Here is a 24,639-nt window from a genome sequence, read left to right on the forward strand (position 1 = left end):
GGAACAAAGCTCCAGGAATAGTCGAAGGCGCAGAGGACCAAGGGATCGAGAGCAGCCTCCACCACTTGCGCGGCAGCTGTTAAACCTCAACACTTTATGCAGCAGGTCAAGCGCTCTAGCGCATGACGCTGGCCGTGATGATGACTATTTGCAGATGAAGGAGATCAAAGGAAAATATAATGCTCACAATATATATATGAGCTCACAAGCAATGGCACGTGCCTATCAAACAGCTATCAAGTTAGGTTAGCATTCGGTGACGGACGCACCCCGCGACTCGATAGCGCAAGACTACGCACCCTTTGTACTGGTGCCTTATCGCAAGTTCGAGTGCGGACCGCCAGCCACGAAGACGGGGGGAAGAGGTAAAGAAATCTATTCACTTTTAAAAACTCCGTTGCACTTTACTGCGTGATTTGAAACAAATACACCATAGCATCACGGTGATTGTGCAAATCAATGAGTGCTGTGCCCAATATCAAACGATAATTTCATGTCGTTATTAATACCGAACTGTTAATAGATGTCAATACGTTGGGCTTAAGTTTCGCCTTTAAGAGTGAACGTACGCGATAGCATTCAAAGAGCCCTGACTGCTTCTCACGCTTCCCGGCAACTGCAGCTTAGGTAACTGTAATGCTTACTATGAAACGCTGGCGGCAAATGTTATGCACGAAGGCGAGTTTTTGATCGGAACGCAGCCTCTTGCGTGGGCCGATCACGGAGGTTGTGCACAGCCACGCCCAAAAGAAATTCCATTATTTTCAGGTTTCTGTTATTGTTTCGCATTGTTAATATTTCAGTCTGTGAAGATTAAACGTCAAAGGCATGCGCTGTGGGTGTTTTGATTCGTGACATTCGTTTTCGGGCTGGCATTCTCAGAATACCGAGTAATAACATTGTCAAGAATGTAAGACAAGGTATGAGCAACTTAATGATAAAATTGTGTGGCAATATAACCCGCATATACCGCATGTCTTATAGCAATGCGTGACATATACACATACCTAAATATATACGGCAATTTTCGCTCACGCAAGGCCAACGCCGGATGCCGACACCCGATTTTTCGCAACACGGGGCCCTTAGCGCTTTCGAGTTGAACGAGATTTTTTTGCGTACTCGCCGTGGTTTCTTGCCTAGACGTTGCTCTACTAAGCACGAGGTCGCGGGACCAAATCCGGGCCGTGGCGGCCGCATTTCGATGGGCGCGAAGTGCAAAAGCACCCATGTAGTGTGCATTGAGTTCACGCTAAAGAACCCCAGCTTAATCCGGAGCGCCACCTCTTCCAGCGTGTCTGTTAATCATATATATGTGGTTCTGGCACGCAAAAACCCCAGAATTAAGTAAAAAATTAAGTAAGTTTAGTAATTAAACTAAAAATTTTTAGACTTCTTGGTAAGTGCTTATACCAGTAATATCTTATAAGGTTGTCAGTATTCTAAAAAAATTAAATAGGTAACGCTTGGAGGCTACCTAAATATACGTGCTTCTTTCTTTATCAGGATCATGTGGGAAACTAAACCTAACAGACGAAGTCAGGAGCTACATTGTTAACTACGTAGGCTACGGTATTGAAGCCTTTAACTTGACAGGCGGCCTTCAGATCGGCAGGGAACGGTAAGTAGCCTCGCCGGAAAGAGTGTTTTGTCGCTAAAAATTTAGAGCCCGTGATGAGACGTGAGGAGACGTGATGGCCAAACCTATTGTTTCCCGAAGCATCACCATACGTCTTCGAAATCTCATCGATTACGCAATCGGTCAGCCATAAAACGCTGACGAAGCTCGATATCGTCGCTCGCTGCAAGCTCGCCTGAGAGCAAGGCGTGAACAGACACGTCACTCGTGGGCGTGTGCTGAGGGTGTAACAGAGTGTTCTTCGATGCTCCAGTTTGCATTTTATGCGCGAAATCGGTCGGAATTTATAACGCAGCAGAAATTTGCTTTTGACATGTCTGGAAACTCCTAAGTTGACGAGCTTTAAGTCTTGCATTTGGGTCATTTTACTGGTTCTTTTGGTCAAAAAGTTAATGCGTCCAATTACTTGTTTAATTACTTAATTCAGCCATTGCAAAACGTGTTCCGGTAAAAAAGTAATCCCGGGAAAATTGCATAATTATGACATAATGTCTACTTTAAAAAACTTCCAACAATTTCTTGTCTGAAACGCTCTGGATATGCACATGTGTATTCATAAAAATTTGCTAATGGCAATTTTTATCTTGTTTAGGAATGTGTCAGCCTGTTATCTGTTCTTCAGAACTCAAGAATCCACCATATGTCAGGTGTCATTAGAAGTAAGCTTCCTTTGAACTGAGCCAGATTATTCAGTGAAAATGAACACGCTAGGTAGTAAAGGAATTTCAATTTCATGATTTCCTCATTGAGAGATAGAGCTCTTTATTAAATCGGACAGATGTTTGCAAGCGTAGAAATATTCGCCTACACGGTACTCTGCGAGCGAAGGGGACCAGGGAGGAAAAGACCCTAGGAAGAGGAAGGTCGGAGCAAATGAAAAAAAAAGAAATAAGAAGAGAAATAACTTGATGACTTCATATTGCTTTTGACTCTACATGTTCGAATATATTCCTCGTCTTGACTTCGCTGCTGGCATCTTTTATACGATTTCAGAGTCCGAAAACGACTAGATTTTTTTTAGAGATGTTAGTTGTTTGAAGGTAATCAAACAAGAAGTCGAGTGCTTGACGCTGCACTGATGGAGTGTGTCAAGGACCCAATATGCACCTTAGTGTCACAGGGCCTTAATAAATTGTTTGCATATTTGTCTTCTAATCTCTTTCATCACCATATGGTCTACAGTCTGATCAAATATGTTCTGATCAATTCCACAGATCCACAGTTGTCACAACAGGGGCTTTTAGTTTGACCAAGGTGGTAGAGGAGGCTCTTTTTGTACGCGACGTGAAGTCATAGCTAATGGTACACGCAGGGGGTACTTTTCTTGGAAGCCTCTGGTTTGATACGGTACATAAATTTGCAATGTCTGTTGGAGGAAGACCAAATTTTTAGCCGCTGCTTAAGAACATAACACTTTGCCTCAATTTTTTGTCAAAAACATATTTCGTTAATGTTTTTGGCTGCGGCCCTAACCAGCTGCCTCATCTGCTTTTTTTTATTGCCTGGTGTATCGCAGTGCGATGAAATCCATTGAAAGGTAATCAGACTACCAGCATTACATGCTACGTGGTTTAAGTACTAAGCATGTAATGTCGTTGATGGTGTGGAAAACATTATTCTGGTCCTCGGGAACGGCGCGTCAGCCCGTAGCGGACCGCTACGTGCAAGCAGACAATTCGAGTTGCTTTTTATGATGTGCAGGCTTTTCAGAATTGCCTTCCAATCCATACACGTGGTTCGTAGTCATGCAAGATGCTGTAAGAGGTGTTTGATGGATTTTTTGATCGCATGAAGCTCGGCTAACCTCGATGTTATTCTTGTTTCAAGTAGACACGAATAATACTTTTCCTGTGGACGCCACAAACAAATCGCAAGGTGAGCTTTGAAGTACTGATAAGCCAGCAATGAAGATATGTGTCGTAATCACAGACATGAGGGGCATATCGAGAACCTTAGCAAGAGAGTTGGACTCTTAGAGGCGCACCATGACGAAAATGAAGTTACAAGGCTAACTAAGGAACTAAACGAATTGCAGCAATACAGTAAGCGTCACAACATGGAAATTCACGGTATACCTTTCACCGAAAAAGAAAACCTTCTCGGAAAACTGAATAATCTTGCTCAGAAATTCGAACTGCCGCTGATGAATGAGCGTGATGTGGACGGTTTGCATCGCCTGCCAGTACCTGTGAACAAAGTGCCGATCATTCTGATAAGGTTTTGCCGCGAATCTATGAAAGTAAATTGGCTTGCAAAGAGTGAAGTTGTGTAGAAACATAATAAAGACACTTCCTTTTTCGATAATCTAACGGCACTGAACAGAAAGCTTTTATGGCTTGCCAAATCAAGAGCACGCCAACAAGGCTACCAATTTTCGTGGTGTTCAGATGGAAAGGTCTTTGTAAGGAAAGAACCAGGCACAAGGGCAATAAGGATTGCCTCTGAACAAGACCTTGGGCTAATTGCTTAAGTTGGTTTCTTTTTTATTGCTGCTGTTGTTTTTAACCTTCGCGATGTATTATACTAACGACTCCCTTAACACGTTTATAATTGAAAATAGCTATTGTAAATCTTTTTCCTTGTATCATTTACATGCACAAAGCCTCCAAAATAATATTGATGAAAGTGAGGCTGATCTCAAGCTCATAAAATGTCACTTTGACATAATTGGATTTACAGAAGCATGGTATGCATCGAATAGCGCTGTTACACAGTTAACAGGTTATGATAACGTCTCTGTATTTAAGGGAAAAAAACTTGGTGGCGGCGTATCTTTGTATATAAAACAAGACATTGACTATGGGGTTCTTCCGGAATTCACGGTAGTTTGTGATGATTTTGAAAGAGTTGGTGTGACGAATCATAATACGATTATTCTTCTCACGTACGGACCCCCTCGCGGTTAAACAAATTTTTAGATGCTCATAATATAATATGTAAACAACAATATGGATTTCAGGCTAGAAAATCAACGGAGACAGCACTGGTATTCATAAAGGACTGTATTTTGAAAAACTTTGAACAGAAACTATATACACTGGGCATTTTTCTTGACTTTCAAAAAGCCTTTGATTCTATTAAACATGAAATTCTGATTGAAAAACTGGGAAAGTATGGTATCAGAGGAATATCACATGAGCTGAGAGACAGTGCTTTCACAGGAAGAAAAGAACACACTAGTATGAATCAATTTCTGTCAGATATAGGAATAATTAGGTACGGTGTGCCGCAAGGATCTATTCTTGGGCCTTTGTTATTTATTTTATACATCAATGACCTCGTTAACACCCCGGGACACCTGATGTTATCCTTTACGTGGACAATATCTTCTTTTTTGTCTTCTTTTCTTCCGCAACGTCGAAGATTGTTTAAGCGCCCGTCAGGTGCGTTTCGTAGGCCTAGATGGGCTTCCATTGGACCAAATCCCCATTCAATGAGGCACGCCACAGGGCTTCATCCAATCGTTCGCAATTTGTAACTTCCCAATGCAATGCCCCGTTCTAAGCTCAACGAGACCTCGCGCGTGCGAGAGGACATTTATGGCGATCTCAACGCGCTTATCGTGTAGCCACGACAGACCAAGTGAAAAAGAGAGTATCAATAGTATCAATCGGTGCAGCGTGCACGTGATTCACAATGACATCCGCAGCCTCGGCCTCACATGCTCACCAGAAAAGTCTGATTACACATTATCATCATCATCAGACAGGCTACGCCCACTGTAGGGCAAAGGCCTCTCCCATACTTCTCCAACTACCCCGGTCACGTGCTGATCGTGGCCATAATGTCTTCTTTTCTGGTTCAAATCTAGTCTCACTTGAACAACGTGCAAATCAGTGGCTGAATCAGCTACAGATCTGGTTAAATAGCAACTAACTTGACTTAAATATAAAGAAAACACAATATATTATTTTCCGCCCCAAAAACAAGCCCTTGAACCATCATATCCAACTACAGATCTATAATACCGATCTATTGCCAACAAATTCTTGCCGCTTCCTGGGCGTCTGTTTAAAATATGACTTAACATGCACGGATCATGTGAATCAGGTTAGTCTGAAAGCATCTAGGTCTATTGCTTTGTTGCAACGAGTAAAATATCTCTTACCTCTGCGTTTGAGAAAGTAGATTTATTTTTCCCGTAGTTCACTCCTATTTTATGTAATGTCAGCTAGCTTGGGGCACATGTAACAAATCGGATTCTGAGCGCCTTTTTTCGCTTCAGTTCAGGGCGTTGAAGACGGTATTCCGTGCCGCACCTATTACCAAAGAATCCCTGTACTACGCAGTTAAGGTACTGCAGTACTATCAACTTTATAGTTTCTCATTAGCTGTACTTATTTTTCATAATATTAAGCATAATTTTACATCCTTCTCTACTAATTATTTAAACAGGAACTTTACCCATAACTTGCGCACTGTACCTATGGTTTCGTCGAAGTGCCGCACAAATCGTGGTACTCACATCATAGACAACCAAATAGTTGCACTCTGTAACACATATCCTTTAATGATCAACTGCATAAATCTTTGCAAAACCCTTTCTCAGTTTAAGACAAGAATGAAATTGATGTTTTTCTTTCCTGCCTCTTTTGCTTAGAATTGTACCTTTTTTTTGGCTTGAGCAAGGGCAATTTGAATGATTTTCTACGTCAGTGTTTCTGTGAGGTAGAATGATGTAATCAATGTATAATGTCAAATCACAGAATAATTTTTCATGTGTAAAACAGCATGTATTGCTGAATTTTCCCTGATTGCTTTGATCTTTCAATGTAGTGCAGTATTTTGTCATGCCAACCTGCTGTCATGATGTGTGATCCCGAGGTGAAGGCCTTGTCAGGAGGCATTACTGCCTCCTTTTGCCGCGTCTCGTGGACATCCTGTACCATCTATGTATGTCCAAATAAACTGAATTGAATTGAATTGAATCGAGTATTCCCCCGTTATATCACCCAATTCCGTTTTCGAAATAGCTGCATGGGGCATAGCTTTGTTGGAATCTATATCAGGAATAAACTGGCGTGCTCACGGCGTCATTTTCAGTGGAGGGCAGTGCAGTAGCATTATATATCGTGCTGGCTAGGGATTGCAATGGCGTGACTTAATCATTAATTCGTTTTTCTTGTTGCAATGCGGCTCAGAAAGTGCTTCTTCAAGGATGTATACCTATGGTGTATACGGACCGTTTCTCCAGACCTTCTGTTAAGAGCAGTGAATGTATGTCAACATATCACGCACTTTTATTTTCTTTTGGTTTCTGAAAACGCACTTACCTTCAGGCTGACATTTACAGTATTCCTGAGACATTGAAGTCTTGTGGCGTATTTTCACGTGCGCAACCTTTCTTTCCGTAATTTCTGAAGCAAAGGCATGTTCCTGAAGCATAAAAGAAGGCCCACTATTCAACACTACCAAATGAAAATTTGACGCCAGAAAGATACTTGCATATATCCTTCAACCAACTTCAACAAAATAGAGGGGATCGTACGTGTTAACTTTAACATTCGAAATATGAGCGAAAGCGTTACTAAAAGCTCGCAACAATAGCTGCTTTTGATATCGAAAACGAAAAAAAATGCCACCATTACCACTCGCGGGAAGTGGCACGTGACCTTGAACGCGTGGATTCTCAGCCGGCACATACCCAGATTTTTTTTCGGGGGAGTGGGGGGGGGCAACGTAAGGTAACCTTTCTGTGTAAATGATAAGGGGGGGGTCACTTTTGCTTATATAAATGTACACAATACCCACCGTTCATCATAAAGACACCTAAACCCACCAAGAGAAATGAAATAAGGTGTGCCTCACAGGTACGCCTATGAGATACACCCCTCCTTTACTTGACAAACAAGGAATCACATCAAATGGGCTCACGCAAAAAAGAAGCGCAGGAAGAACACTGCCAAGAGCAAGTAATGAAGCGAAAGTTTAAAATAAAAATTTCTAGTAGAGCTTTCTTAATTCTGAAGGAATTGGAGAGAAATATATATATATATATATATATATATATATATATATATATATATATATATATATATATATATATATATATATATATATGCGAAACAATCACAGTTCTTTTGGATTCCTCATTTACTGCTCTACCAAGTGCCAAAACTGACTGGTATTGTTATTTGGGAAGTTGCGTAACGATGCGTGACCAGCAGTCCCGTACAGTCACGTAGAGCGTAAGACGCTGTGGTTCTAGACGTACTGCGCCCACCGCGGAAGGTTATAAGAACACCCACATAAGCATAGCAGAGAACGGGCTACGTCAGGCGGCTCGACTGATAACTGCAGAAGCCTCATTCAAAACACACGGAATCATTCTCCACTTCCGGTGGCGTTATCACTGCTTCCTTTTTAAATAAAAAGATGGTGATTCACAAATGCTTTCACAAACGGTTAAATTTGGTAATCTTCGCTTTTCCTTCCTGTTTGGCTCTTGCCTCGGCTCTCTCCCTTAGTAGATCGCCTAATTTGTCAACTTCTTGCTACTCTTGTTTCCAGTTGCCGATTTTGCATGAAATGTGCTCTGCAATTAGGGAAAGGCCAGACGAGGTAACGGGTGACATTCAGCTTGTTTATGGCTTTACCGGTCAATGCAGGGTTTGATGATGGATGCTGTTTTGCATGATTTTATTTTTCACCTTATCTAATCCATATCGCGGACATGTGTTGGCGGGGTTCCGCCAGCGTCGTGGCGAGCCGTCGCTCAAGGAAATAACGAAGCAAAAAGAAAATCTGAACACAACCGGTGTTTTATCCGGCCGCCTAAAGACCAGCTCACTAAGAACTGGATCCCTTTCCTGGCCCCTGTGTGAGTCTAAGCACAGATGGTTGAACTGACGACGCAACAGTTATACGCGTGACCGTTGCAACAGAAGCGGCAACTGAACGCATCTCGAGTTGTTCGCGCGGGCACCGAATCAATGAGAAAACTGGCCTCCACACCACAGGAGTTGCCGGTAACTATCGCCATCCAAAGGAGATAGAAGGCCGCAAAATATTTACCGCCGCATAGCTCTCGAGTCTCAATATTGATTTGGCGGCGCTTTAGGAATGTGTATGCGGAGTGCGGGCGTCGGCTCGGGGGGGGGGGGGGGGGGGGTGAGTGGGGTTACGTCACTTAGTTCCGAGAGGGGCACCGAACTAACCCCCCCCCCCCCCTCCGCGCCTGGGTACGCGCTTGATTCTCAGCATAATCTCCGGGATAGTATGGCACCCGCTGTTGCCCGCGTCTTGATGAAAAATCTCGCAGGCAGTGTGCTGGAACGTGCGTCATAGCAACAACTACCAGGGGCATGTGTCGCCTGCGTAGGTGCTACTTAAAGGCTGCTAACGAGAAAATTATGCAAAATACCAGCCCTGCGGCATTGCCAAGATTGCTTCAGTGGTACGTTATACTCATGTAACACAAATTGAGCCAAAGCTAAACATCGTTGTAGGCGACCTTTAAATTTGCAGCCCTTTTTTGCCACTGAGGCGTCATGCAAGGTCTAGCAATGACAAAATCTTTATACGTTGTTTTTTTTCAGGCCCACTGTTACGGGGACCGTAAGCAATCTTAAGTACGATGGTGATTGCAACCAGACGAGCTACTTGGACTATTCGAAGTGCAAAGATTTTTTCATCTGGCGCATATATCAGAGCATACTGACTCCTTTTACTCTGCCGCTCAATCTTACTGTTCTATATAAGGGTCAAAAATACGAAACATTCCAATTTAACCTGAGCAACGCAACATACGTCATGTGGAATCCTGAAAATTTGACGCTGCCGCTTGATTATGGTGACAATTATTCCGAGAAGGTATGTATGCCGAGAGGTCATACAAAGCATGTGAGACATTACCGTGTGTGGATGTGTGTGTGTATATATATATATATATATATATATATATATATATATATATATATATATATATATATATATATATATATATATATATATATATATTAGAATATTATAGATGGTTCTATCCGTCGTCTGTTGTCATCGAACGTTGCATAATCTGATTGCATGCGCGACGCGAATTGTGTAGTATTTTTCGGAAAGCACGCGGGAACCATCTTATACATGACACAAACTTCGATGAGTCATGCATAAAAGCCGACGTGCTCGAAGCACTGATCAGTTTTCGACGATGGCGGACCGTGCTCACCGCTATCGTTGTGCGTTGAGTGTCGCTTGCTTTCTAATACATGCAAGCATTGTAAGCAAAAAGCGGATCTATTCCATATTATGTGGTCGTGCCCAGCCGAAAATCACACAAATCACGACATAAGTAATACTGAGCAATGGGAGGCCATGTTGCTCAGCTCCGACCCTGACCTGCAGGCCAAGGTCATCAAGAGAGCTGAAGAAGCCGCCCGGGCCCAGGGGCTCGTGGCTGCCTAACAACAAGGTCTTCCGTCAATACCTTGTTTTCAAAGAAAGTCTTTACTCACTCTCAGTCACTGCGGGCACAGGTTCACCTAATAGAGAGTTGGTCCGTGATTTACAGTTTTCGCTACTGTGTTCTTCAGCGTCACCACAACATGGCTAAGCCTATGTAGGGTGTTTCAACCAACTATAAGAATATGCCGATGCCCTCTAAGACAGCGCGTCCAAATACATGTTGCTCACTTTAGTATGTGGTGTGTCGTGCTATTTTCTTTTGTATTTTACTTATTTGCTTTTTAGTCAAGATTAATTCACTTCTGAAGCAACAAAAGTTAGGCGAAAAATTCGAATTAGAAAGTTGTAGAGCGCTTTGCAAAACGTACGATTGCACAGCTTCTAACTTTCTATCTAGTAAGCGTTAGTGTTCTTGAGCTTACTGCGGATGCCCACGAAATACAAAAAGAATACTACGTAACCTACCCGCTTGCGCGCCGAGATAGGAGCGCACCCGAACTGTCCGCGTACAAACGAACATACCATCTGGCAGGGCGTGTAAAAGGCGACAGGGCAATGATTCAGGCGTTGGCTGCGCAATTTACACCAGTGATGTGTTTCCATCGTGACGGTTCATGATAGCGATAAGCAGACGCAGCGGTAGCGCACCCGGCTAAATGCTATGTTCGTTTAAGCGCAGAACGCTTGGGAGCAGCGCAATCACGACGCGCCAGCGGGCATGTCACGTGGTGTTCCTTTCTTTTTTCTTTTTTTTTACGGGCATCCGCAGTAAACTTAGAAACACTAATACCTTATTAGACAAAAAGACAGAAACTGCTTATTCGGACGTTTTGCAAATCACTCTGCAACTTTCCAATTGGAGAAGAGTACGCATTTGGGCTGGTTGGTTCATGATTACGAGCAGTCAAACAGCGCTAAACGACAGGACGAGTGAAGGGACACAGCCACCATCGCTGCGAAATACAAAAAGAAGCTGGTGTCTGTGTCCCTCTCCTCGTCTTGTTGTTTAGCGCTCTTTTACTGCTCGTTTCCAGTTAGAATTTTTGTCTAACTTCGTTGCTTCATAAGTTGGTTTACTAATTTGACTAATTATCCAATTAAGCAAAATACAAAATATAGCGTGACACACTACATACAAAAGTGAGCAACATGCATTTGGTAGTATCGTCTTAGAGTGCGTCGGCATATTTTAAACTCTTGCTAAAGTTAGCCGAAAAACCCTGTGTATATATATTTTTTTAATTCATTCACAAATACTGCAGGCCATATTCGGGCCCAAGCAGGAGTGGGTACATACAGCAATGTAAATTACAACTGTCAATTAGCAATTAAGAAAACAACAAGCATACATACATCATTGTAACACTATACGTAACAGAAATAAACATGAACATACAACAGTGCAATACATAAACAAAATAACAATGAAAAAGCGTAACGCAAAAGTAACGGCTTTCATTGCAGCAATTTAGAGGTCAAAGAAAAGGTTATTTGAAAGCTGAACGAACGATTCTGTTGTATTAGTGTTAGCTACTTCTTCGGGTAATTTATTCCATAGTAAAATTGCATGAGGGAAAAGAGAATATTGATGGATGTTAAGATTACTAAATGGTTCCTTAATTGTTTTATTGTGGTTTATACGAGCAGACCGCATGGGGGGCTCAGGTAAATAACATTCACGCGGTATTTTGTAGTGACCATGGTACAGGTGATATAAAAATTTGATGCGAGATACAATTCTGCGATGAGCTAGTTTTTTTCAATTTCACCCTGTCGCGAAGAACGGACACGCTAGAAAAACGCGAGTATGTGGAGTATATAAACCGCGAAGCTAAATTTTGCACTCTTTCTATTTTCTTGATTAAATATTTTTGATGAGGGCTCCAGATCAAATCCGCATATTCTAATTTTCTACAGGGTAGCGTGATAAGCAGTCAGCATCTTGGTGCATCTAGCCAGACTTGTACAGGACGTCAGAGGTGTACTCCTGTAAACGTAAAGCCCAGCAACCAAGCCTTCCTGTAGGATCATTCAGTAACGAGAGCCAGTAAAGGGCGTGGTGGTCCGTGGCGACAGAAAACGTGCGGACATATAAGTAAGGGTGGAATTTTGCCACAACCCAGACTAAAGCGAGGCATTCGAGCTCAGTTATCGAAAATTTTCGCTCCGACGACGAGAGAAGGCGGCTGGCGTAAACAATGACATCTTCCTGGTGGTTCGGGCGTTGGGCGAGGATTTCATCTACGCTAGCATCGGTGCGAACTTCTGTAGGGGCAAAAGGGTCAAAATGCGCAAAAATGAGCGGGGATGTAAGTAAACTGATCAGGGTTGTGAATGCGGTAGGTTGCTCATGACCCAAGAAAAACAGACGTCTTTCTTGAGTAGGTCAGTAAGCGGCCCGGTAATCTCGGTAAAATTTCTGACAAAGCGGCGGAAGCAATAGCACAAGCCGACAAAGCTACTGACATCTCTGACTGAGCGAGGAAGAGGGAAGTCTTGAACGGCACGCACCTTGACGGGGTCAGGTTGGACACTACTAGCACTAACAAGGTGACCAAAAACGCTGATGTGACGCCGAGCGAAGTGACACTTAGAGGAGCTAAGTTGCAGGCCAGCGCGGCGAAACACGTCGAGAATGGCCGACAGGCGGGTCAGGTGGTTCTCGAAAGTAGGCGAACAGACAATAACATCATCTAGATAGGAAAGACAAGTAGACCACTTATATTATGACGTCACCGCTTTCATCAGGTGAGCTTTATCAATGTAAATAACGAGGTAGATAGCATGACATAATGAATCGGAGTAAACAGGCCTTGTGCTATCTAGGTGGTGTTGGCTAATCGCGTGCCTCTTTTTCTCCTTTTTTTCGCGCATTCGCAACGGGTTGCACCGGAGGAGTTTTCGGCACACAGGCGATCGACGGACGGACAGACTAATCGGCTATCCATATACAGCTGCGCTGTAAAAACACGCGCGTGATAGCGCCACTATTTCAGCACTCCCGACGACCGATCAAGAAACGAGACCCACTTGTTTCTGCAGCGCTTCGCGGACAGGCTTTGTGCTTCTTGTGGCCACAAGATACGTGCCAGCAACTCTCGCTAGTAAGATTGTGATCGCCAACGAATATAAGAATATGACAATGGCATTTTCCTTCCCTATTTAACACTTCTGCGGTCAACATTTACCCAAGCCCGAGCTTCTTTTTTTTTTTTTTTTTGCATTGTGCGTTCGGGTTTCATTCCTCAAGTGGAGCGAATTATATGTTTATGCCACGTCATATCGAAGGGCGACACACCATCACCGCCGCTCGCTCTGCACACCCGATCACGACGTGGCACGCAAGTGAGTCTCGAAAAAAAGGCGTGCGAACAACAAAGGAACCTAATGACACAACGGCATCTGTTCCAAGTTGTCTTTATGAGACGCGAATAATGCGCTTTACAAATGAGCAAAAGGCAAATCTGGTGCTTGACTTGAGACCGGTGGGCGGTAATAGGAGAAATGCCTCAAAGTTATACCAGTCTTGGCACTGTGATGGGAGACCAACTGCATCCACTATAATGTAGACTTACCAAGTGCTAAGGCAGACGGGAACGTTCAACAAGACAAGCCACAGGACTAGGCCTTCGACCTTAACTGAAGATGCGGAGACAGATATCCTGGCGTTCATGGGTGCGGGCCCTCACGCCAGCGTTCAATTTCAAGTGCTGACGTACAGGTGACAAATCAACTGTCTGGACGATCACGAAGAAGGCGAAACCTCATCGGTATCATCTTCAACTTCACCACAAGTTAGACTAGAAGGATTTTCAAAGCCGACAGGACCTCAGCAACTGGATTCGCTCAAGTGCGACGATGAGCGAGGCTTCCTCAGCAACGTCCTGTGGACGGACGAAGCAAATTTCTCCAGAAACGAACAGGTCAATCCACATAACGTCCATTATAGGAGCAAGAAGAACCCGCACTGGTTGGCTTCATTCCCTGACCAGTACCAGTGGTCATTTAATGTCTAGTGCGGAATTTTCGATCGCAGGAGTATTCGGTTCCAGCATGACGGTGCCCCACCCCCCAGCAGCAGTCAAGCTCGAGGCTGGCTCGACATGGCCTTCCAAAGGCACGACCTTCGTCGTTCCATATCGATGGCAATCTTCCATCGTAATTATATTGTAATCATCATGTCATTAAATCCTTATTACCTTGCCGTTATCGTGCCATCGTGATCATTGGGTTGTCATCCAAAAGTCGACATCGTCAAGCTATCGTTTTATCATCGCCATCACTTCAGTAAGATCTTCCCATTGTCGTCATGCCATCGTCGTCAAACCGCCTGTGTGGGTTCATGGTCGTCATTTCTTTTTCATCATTCTATCGTAATCATAGTGCGGTCATTAATCATAATTATGCCGCCATCGTCATGTCATCGTCGTCAATACGCTGTCGTAAACGTCTCTGTTGTGCATCCGTTCTCATGCATCGTCGCCATGCCGTCGGGGTCGTGCCATCATCCAGTCCAGCTTCGTCACCCGGTTGCCGTCAAACCGTCTCATCACGCCACCGTCGTCAAACATTCGCCATCATGCAATTGCCCTGTGATATGTATAGCGGAACACGCACACGCTCACTTGATCACAAATGCAGGCAACGCAATGCCTAAACGCCCGCACGCATGCATCATAAATGTGCATGTAAAGGTGTCTGAGCACTGCCTTTCTTACGTGTGAATGCGTACTATGGGTTAGAATGCCCATCGGAACCTCTTGATTGAGGTCAGTGAAAATCCCACATTTTTCGTTACATGCTGCTGAGTTTGCAAACGCAGATGTACTGAGCACTTTGTAGGAACGTGCTTGGAAGGTCGTTTATAACTTCAAAATAAGTGTTCCTAGGGAGAGTCAAGACTAAGCCATTTAAAAATTAAAATATTTCCAGTGAGAAAGAAAAACATTTGTTTTCTATCGGCTTTAAGCTCACTTATTATCCCATTTGACTATCTTCTGATGTATTTTAATATATTTCTCTCATTTGTGCGCATATTTTTATTCTTTGCAGAAATGTGAGTTCAGCGTTCAGGTTCACCTAAGTGGCAAGTTCGGTTACCAAGTTCCGAAATCAAAGGGAGACAAGCCGCTTAAGGGCGCTCTGGGCATTGGACTGGTCGGAATACTTAGTAGAGACTTGGTGGTAGTCGATGACCTAAATGCATACTACAACGCGGGAGGAGTATTTCAGCACACAGTTATATGTTCGCAAAAAGGGCGAATAACCGAGTAAAGAAGGCGCGACAGACACGAGCGAATAATAATGTAAAAATTTACATTAATAATAAAGAAACTTTGAGCAATCACTTCGGAACCAAAAATAGGAAGTCGAAGTAATCATTCAATTTGTGTAGTTTGTTGTGTCCGTTCCTTTCAGTACTGCTACTATGGTACTGCGGTAGTCATTGCGCGTTATCCTCTGCGGGATCGCCAGAATGCGGCTGCTAAATGTGCCCGGCAGCTGCTTGCCGTGCTGGAGCTGCTTATGCCAGCCGTTTACACGTTGTAAAGATGTTACCTAATTAAAGCCTGTGAGGCTCACGCAGGAAAAGCCCACACAACAGCTTCGTCTATCTTTATCTGAAGTTTCTATCTGAAGCCTTTATCTGAAGGATAATCTGAACTAGTGACTGCAGACAGAACATGCAACCCGGCATTGGCCATATGGATGACATTTCTGAAAGTTTATGAACAAAATGTAGAACTTGCTTCCGCCTTTCTGCAACCCTCTCTATATGTGGTCATCATGCTTCATCACACCTTTATGACCGCGTTACCCCACCTATCTGCCTTCTTTCAAATTAACTCTCTCTCTCCCTATGTGTGTCCTGGAATTCAGACACTTTCACATAGCGAGAGAGAAATACATTTATTAACGGAATATATATATATATATATAGCAACTGTATTGTAACTCGACCGGGACAGCCGTCAAATAACACTAAGTAGTCTGTAAAACGGCCTGGCCAATCCGCGGAGCTTTGAAAAAATATACGCGCCCTTTCGTTTCGAGCGGCTCCTGCGCAAAGGCACACCGCCGACTCCGGAAAGCTGAAAATCCATCAACTATTCCTTGCAACCGCAACTTCATTCTCTGAAGTACTACTTGGTAATAGAGGGCGCGATGCGGCGCGTCGGCCAGATGGCTTGCCAGCAAGATGCGGGAGCACGGGAGGGCCAAGGTAACGAAGGGAGACCGGCTCACGGTAGCCTTGGTTTTGGTTACCGAACGAAAGCGAACACCCTTGTTTTTATTCGTCGGCACGTAATCTGTTTCCATAATACGTCGCCAGCCAACTTGCACCAAAACGTTGGTTGTCAAGCACAATATACATAGAGCATCATAGAACACATTTTAACAGGTTAACTTTAATGCGAGTGAACGAAGAAATCGTTGACTTCGTCTATATCGCAATAGTTGACCATCTCGAATACACACATTTCGCTCATATACCAGGTTGATCGTGCATGTCGAGTTCATCGACGTGCGCTCACCAGAAAGACAATGATCATAACATGCAGATGACGAAACCGAGGGCGTCAAGTTCCTTCTGTTTATGCTAGCAATGCAAAACAAATGCTTGTCTGCAACCGCAGCGGTGAAGAGGAACAGTGTGAATTCACTGAGTCCCCGTGGCTGAAGTAGCACTGCACATTCGCTTCCGAAAGTTGTTTTTGACACCAAATACAGCACAATGGTAGCCCATTGAATTTGAGCCGTCTGACAGCCCAGCAATTATACCGGAAAAGCGTTAGAATCGCAGACATTTCCATTGGCACAGCTACCGTTCCATCAGGCCCTTTTTAGAACATACGTCTATGATTTAGCACCCCCATCACTCCAATCACACGAATCTACTCGAATGTGTTCAATATGAATCGGAACCGATCATCTTATCTTCATACACACACTATCAAATTGTGCCCACCTTAAAAGAAATCCCTCAATCTCCCTTCTCTTGACATGCGCAGGAAATTAACGCGGTTGACGTTCTTCCATAAACTTTACCATAGCAACATAGCATGGTAAAGACAAAACCCCATAATTTATTGTTCGATCTCGGGATTCAACGGAAGGAGACGAGAACGCAGCTGCTACAAGCGGCTATAGAACGGCCGCACGTGGCCTGAGGATGGCTCGCAGGCGGTGCTGTCCCGGTGACAGATAAAAGAACAGGCACAGCAGGAGAACGAGAAAAAAGAACGGCTGAACACGACACTACTACAAATACGTCCAGCGGTTAATCGCCGCACAAGAGCCAGAGGAAGAGTGGGCATCATCTGAGAGGATGACGACCGCTGGCTCCCCTGCCAGAAGACGATATCAAAGTTGTGATGAGGCCGTTCAAAGGCCTAGCTGTGAAAGACTTAATCGAACCGGAGCTTTCTTTCACCGTGATTGATGTCTTCCAACTGTAGTTCGATGGAAGTTTTTTTTTCTCTCTCTCTCTTCTACTATCCTAATTTCGACGCCACACGAGCACGCGGCCGAATAGGTGAGGAAGATCACCCGCCTTAATATTCGGGACCGGCCGCATCCATAATTGATGTGTATGTGGCGGACCCAGAGGACTCCATCTGAGGCATCATGCACAGGATCCCGCCTAATACAATGCCGCTGTAATTCGCGGCCAAACACCGGGTGCGTACCCAGCGGGCAGGGATCGAGCGGGCGAGAATACTTGGCTTGACCCAAAAGGGCCTTTGTCACTTTCACGTGCGGTGTTCGGTCCAGATGCGTTTACTTCATCGGGGCGGAATCCGTGTGCTACCTCTACAAACCAACGAACCAAGTGCGCAAGGTTTGCCACGAAACAGGGCATCACACGGACGTGTGCCGAACACCGAGCGTTACAGTGCGTGCCACACGTGTGGAGCGCGAGACCCAACCCAAGGACATAAATGTGCCCCTAATTGAGCGGCGTGTTGCGCAATCCACGTTACCGGGGGCAGGCAGCGTAAAAAATCGAATGAGACCGGTTGCCCCAAGAGGACAGGACCCATCATGCAGGCATAATCGAGCTAATGCTGCTCTGGGTCTTTCATCCTACATTGTACTTCGTTCGCGTGCTCCGTTGCCAAATTGAGTGTGTTTGGGCCCGCTTTTGCCTGATAGTGCAGAGGATGGGTGGGAAAAATGACGCCAAGGAGATGAAGGATCTGACTAGACAGCTTGAAGCGTACAAGCGTGACATGCGAACGGAGTTGAGAGAACTGAAAGACAGTGTAAAAGACTGTGCCGACGCATGCGATGAAGTGAGCGAATTCAAAAATAATATCCTTCAGGGATGAGATAAAGCCGCTACTCAAAGAAAATAGCACCCTAAGGGATGAAAGCGAAAAACTGACACAAAAGATCAAAGACCTTGAACAGTACCAAAGTTTGAATAATTTCGAAATCAGGGGGATTCTAAAAACAGATAAAACAATTGACGTCATGAAAAATGCTTGAAAAAGTAAGTGACGCCCTTGAAGAAATCATCCAGGAAAGTGACTTTGACACATGTCACTAGGTCCCGACACCGACACAACATGTGCACACCATTGCTGTTCGCTTCGTCCAACGAAGGAAGCGTGATGAATTGCTCGCCGAGGCCAGAAAGAAGTGGTTGGCATGTAAAGAACTCGATCTAGAGTCTAGAAACTCTGTGTATGTAAATGAACACCTGACACAAAAAACAAGAAACTGCTCGCAGCCGCGCGCAAGAAGAAATCCGAGGTAAACTGGCAGTTCGTTTGGACATCAAAAGGACGGGTGTTGGCACGGATAACTGAGACTTCAAGGGCTATCCGCATAATATCCCAAAAAAACCTAGAAAAAACGACGTAGAGAGATAATAGATTGTCAGGAACGCATACACTACCTCAAAAATACTTTTAAGATGGGATTTGAATTAGTCAGTGACACTTGTTATGATACACTTCGTCTCAACAGAAAAACCAAAGGTTTAAAAAGTTCTTCGACTATGCATATAAATGCCAGGAGTATAAGGAACAAAGTAGACGAAATTCCCAATATGAGATAGTCAATAGAAAATAAATTTATGTTATAGGTTTCACCGAAACATGGTTATCACAAAACGACCACAACCTATTTTTGATGAATATCTCTCGGAGCACATAACTAGAATCAATCAAAGGGGAGCTGGTGTAGCTATGTACGTAAAAGAGAGACCACGTTTTACCGTAGTGGAAGAATTCGCTGTAGTCACTGAAGGCGCAGAATGCCTTACTGTATATTTAGGAAATACCATGGAATCGGTAATTTTTAGACCTCCTACTGGCGAGAAAGAAATTGTTTGCAGTTTTTTTTAGTCACGTTTGTACCGCATGATTGTTCCAGCAATGAACCTTTGACAATCATAGGAGATATGCACATGAACATGAGCTCACATGGTACATGGGCATGGCTTCTGAAATCAATTCTAGCTTGTCACGCCTGCACAAACCACATTAGGTTAGCAACCAGAGTTTAAGAGAATAGCGCCACATCGACTGACATATGTGTTACAAACTTAAATGAAGTATTTGCTGGCGTTCTTAAAAGTGATATAAGTGACCATTTAACCCTATTTTATTTTACCAATCGCACTAACAACAACCGCGCTACCCGTGCACGTTGTTATAGTCGAATAATAAACGGGGTTTTGCTCCAACGCTTTCGGGAACTAATTGTAGCTATAGACTAGCAGGCGGTCTGCAATGTAAGTTACGTTAACGCAGCTTTTAACATTTTTCTTTCAAGTATACAAAACTTTCATGAATCAGCTTTCCCGTTACGATATGACCTAAGCAGAAATAAGAAAGTACGAAAACCTTAAACAAACCGTTATTTGTATAATGACGTAAAATGTTGCGATGTACCACTTTTTCATAAAAACACGTGATCAAAACAGTTGGAGACATTCAAAAAGTGCAGAAATCGCCAAAAAAGCAAACTGAGGAAAGCTAAACAGGATTGCTATCAGCAACTATATTCTAGCGCATGTAACAAACCGTAACTAATATGGAATGCAATAAATAAAATAACCAGTAGAAAGTCGAGTATCGCGTCGCAGATACCATTACTGAACAAAAGTCAAATGACGAGAATAAACGAACTTGTTCAGGCTGGTTCATGTACCTCAAGAGGCGGCGAAAGAAGAGTGGTTCATGCAATCGATATCCCGCCGGTGACCAGCTTCATTTTTTTTTGCAGCCCACGGATAGCGTCGAGATGCAATACCTGATAGAAAAAATGAAGAGCACAGCCTCGGCAGGACCTGACGGAATTCAACCGGAGCCGATCAAATGTCTCAAGCGAAATAAGTGTCGTTCTAGCTTATATTGTTTATTTATCAATATCTTAAGCAATTTTAGCAGATGCGCGAAAAACCGCTCGCATAACACCAATCCATAAAGGTGGTGCGAGAGGTCAAGTCTCAAATTACAGACCAACATCGGTCTTAAATATATTTACAAAGCCGTTGGTAAGCGTTGTGGTTGACAGGCTGTGATCTTTCTTGACTAAACGCAATATAATCTGAAAGTACCAATACGGTTTCCAAAAAAATAAGTCAGCAGAGCAGGCCACTCTAGATATCAAAGATAAAATAATGGGGAACACCGATAAACAGAAGGTTATACGCGGCCTTTTTTTAGACTTGATGAAGGCTTTCGACTCCAATCGATCGTAAAATATTATTACATAAACTAGAAATCTACGGAATACGGGCCGTCGTTAATGATTCGTCGTTAATGATTGATGATAACAGGGTGTACCGCAGGGCTCAAAACTGGGCCCACTATTGTTCTTAATTTATGTAAATGATTTTGTACGAATACCCGACTCACCTGACTTAGCAATGTATGCCGTTGATACCAACGTGATTTTTTTTTTTCATCTAGTGGCACTTCTGGACTTTCTGTCAGCGTTAACGCAACTCCATATAGCTTGTAAGTTTGGCTGAGAGAAAGTATTATTGCTTTAAGTACTGCAAAAACAACACACATTTTATTCAGGGCTCGTAACAAGAACATACCCAATGACATTTACATGTATTTCAATGGTACGGCAATTAACCATGTCCAAGAACAAAAATTCTTAGACGTATGCTTTGATGAACATTTATCTTTGGGTTCGCATGCAAAGATGCTGCGCAAATGAAGTTCAGTAAAGTGGCAAGTTGGGCTAGTTGGTGAGTGATCATGATACCTTGCTGGTGAAACAGCGCACTGACACGGACACAGTGAAGACACACAAGAAAAGACGACCTGCTTCACAAGCAAGATATGATGCTATGCAATGACCTTTCTAAATCTGTCGGTATCATCAACAAGATAACCCAGCTGATTGCGCTTTGGCTCAAACAACAATTATACAATGCTCTCCTTTCCTCTAAACTCTGCTACGTCTTCAAACAAACTTCAACACAAACTTCACAGAAACAACTTCAAAAACACACTACAGAAAGATCATTCTTTTAAAGAAACAAATCCTTAGTATACACTGCAATTGCCATGGCCATTTTGTAGACCTTGAAACAGTTCCTTTATTTCAACGCTACTCCCTTCTTCGAGCAGACAGAATATATTATAAGAAGCTTCTGATCACCATAAATAAACGAAAATTATTCACCAAACTATACCATGAAGAAATATCTCGTTATTCACTACGCCGAAATACCAGACACTTGCGAGAACAAGAAATTATGGAAAACAAGCATTCACATATCAGTCTATAGAAGTATTAAACAAGGTAGGAGAACTGTTAAATTTTAGCACTTCAGAAAGCTCCCTCAAAAAAGAGCTTAGTGCATTATTACTCGCCGTTGACATTTGCTTTCACTAATTATTGATATTTTCTTTTTATTGAATCTGTTTGTATGCTTGTATGACGTAGCAAAGAGTGGTAGTGGGTGATTTCAGTGCTCCCGACATTTCCTGGGGATATGTCAAGGTGGCTTTACTGCTACGCATGACAGAGAACCTTCGTTTTCGACTGGCAACTCTACGAACGGCACCCACAAGGTTAGGAAACAGCGTCAGCAGGGATACATTCACAGACCTAACTTTGACTTATAAAATTAAGAACGTGACGTGGACGAACCTATACGAAAATTTAGGAAGCGACCATTTCATCATAAGCACGTCAGTCACTTCGCCGAACCTGCGCACTATCGCGGATGATGTCGCCATAACAGACTAGGCGACCTTTCGGAAGCACCTCTACCGGAGAACACACCTAGTGACGTTAACGGCTGTGTGACCTTTATCCGAAAAATGCACGAGGAAAATTCCAAGAAGGTCGCGCGCAGGGCAGAAACCTCGGCGATCGGCCAACACCTGCCGCACTTGTGGGATAGTAGGTAGAGCCTTTTGGAAAGATAGATGAGGCAGCACCTCAACCGAATACTTTACAGGCGTTTAGCTGTCCTCTCAATCGTGGCAAACGGTTACGCAGCGCGGTTGGCCGCCGACGGTTGGATTCAGTTTTGTAGCTCTCTTAAAGACCCTCTGTGCACCCATCAGGAGTATGCTCGAGCCGGCAAGTTCAAGTCCGCAGTGAACCATACATTACAGAAAATAGCTCACGAATTTCCGAGTAGAGACTAGCAATTAATCCAGGCTTTCATCGAACGATATATATGAACAGATTTCATACCATCGGGCAACACGTAGTATGATGGTACTGACAACCCTAAATCTAGCTGCACCAGTAAGCAAGGCAGAGGCATTTGCGGCTGCCCATGGAGGCTGCCAACAGAAACTACGCCCCTTGGTCGATTAAGATCACCAACACCATGGTTCGAAATCTCAGCGACGAGTTCCGAGAGCGCCTTGCTCTGTTCCTTAACGAACAGTGTACCGATTGAACAAAGCACTGATTGCGATAGAAGTTAGTAGATCGCTGTACGAAGTAAGGATAGTAGCTATATCGGCCGTATGAACTTGTATTACTAAATTAACAATGAGAGAATGTGTAAGCGTGACTCAACTAGGAAGTAGAAAGAAACACACGCACGGAGACAGCGCTGTCTTTGTGTGTCTGCTTCTTCCTACGTCCTTGTCCAGACGCGCTTACACATTCTGTAATGGATTCAAACCATCTAGCCCGCCAACGTGTTTTAACTAAATTAACCAGTACCGTGTCACGCGCACAGCTGAACATTAACACATCTCGCTCGATGAGTGCGGAATCTCGCTGTCAAAATTCTGGGTTAAAGAATCGCGCCAGCAGCAAGCGAATTCACCTTCATGCATATCTCGCTTCAACGTGATCGAAACGTCGAAAGCACAGCGCATACGACGCTACCGGCACTACGCGTAATCTGCAGACATCGGAGATCGCTTTGAAGATGACGCCCGTGTATATATATATATATATATATATATAGTCATTCACTCGTTTGTTTCATAAAAGTTTCATAAAAACACGTGATCAAAATCAGTTGGCGACATTCAAAAAGCGCAGAAATTGCCTAAAAAGCAAACTGAAGTAAGCTAAACAGCATTACTATCAGCGAATATTTTCTAGCGCATGTAACAAACCACAATTGATATGGAATGCAATGAATAAGATAACCAGTAGAAAGTCGAGTATCGCGTCGGCAGATACCATTACTGAACAAAAGTCAAATGACGAGAATAAACGAACTTGTTCACGCTGGTTTATGTACCTCGACAGGTGGCGAAAGAAGAGTGGTTCATGCAATCGATATCCCGCCGGTGACCAGCTTCATTTTTTTCCAACCCACGGATAGCGTTGAGATGCAATCTCTGATAGACAAAATGAAGAGCACAGCCTCGGCAGGACCTGACAGAATTCAACCGGAGCCGATCAAATGTCTCAAGCGAAATAAGTGTCGTTCTAGCTTATATTGTTTATTTATCAATATCTTCAGGAATTTTACCAGATGCGCGAAAAACCGCTCGCATAACACCAATCTATAAGGGTGGTGCGAGAGATCAAGTCTCAAATTACAGACCAACATCGGTCTTAAATATAATTTCAACGTTTTTGGAAAGCGTTGTGGTTGACAGGCTGTGATATTTCTTGACTAAACGCAATATAATCTGAAAGTACCAATATGGTTTTCAAAAAAATAAGTCAGCAGAGCAGGCCCTTCTAGATATCCAAGATAACATAATTGGGAGCACCCATAAACAAAAGGTTACACTCTGCCTTTTTTTGGACTTGATGAAAGCTTTCGACTCAATCGATCGTAAAATAGTATTACATAAACTAGAAATCTACGGAATACGCAGCGTCGTTAATGATTCGTCGTTAATGATTGATGATAACAGGGTGTACCTCAGGGCTCAGAACTGCGCCCACTATTGTTCTTAATTTATGTAAATGATATTGTACAAATACCCGACTCACCAGACTTGGCAATGTATGCCCATGATACCAACGTGTTTTTTTTTTTTTTTTTTCATCTAGTGGCACTTCCGGACTTTCTGTCAGCGTTAACGCAAGTCCAAATAGCTTGTAAGTTTGGCTGAGAGAAAGTAGTGTTGCTTTAAATACTGCAAAAACAACATACATTTTATTCAGGGCTCGTAATAAGAACATAC

The 24,639-nt window shown here is 43.4% G+C and overlaps 1 long non-coding RNA gene across 1 annotated transcript; it reads left to right on the plus strand.

Annotated features, from left to right (window-relative positions):
* Positions 1–1,486: 1,486 nt before the first annotated feature.
* LOC140214275 (uncharacterized) lies at positions 1,487–15,389 on the plus strand. The gene is made up of 3 exons (XR_011891257.1): positions 1,487–1,621; positions 9,178–9,451; positions 15,092–15,389. It is a non-coding gene; the product is annotated as an uncharacterized lncRNA (long non-coding RNA).
* Positions 15,390–24,639: the final 9,250 nt, after the last annotated feature.

Source organism: Dermacentor andersoni, chromosome 11, assembly GCF_023375885.2.
Source record: "Dermacentor andersoni chromosome 11, qqDerAnde1_hic_scaffold, whole genome shotgun sequence".
In the NCBI taxonomy this organism is placed as follows: Eukaryota; Metazoa; Arthropoda; class Arachnida; order Ixodida; family Ixodidae; genus Dermacentor; species Dermacentor andersoni.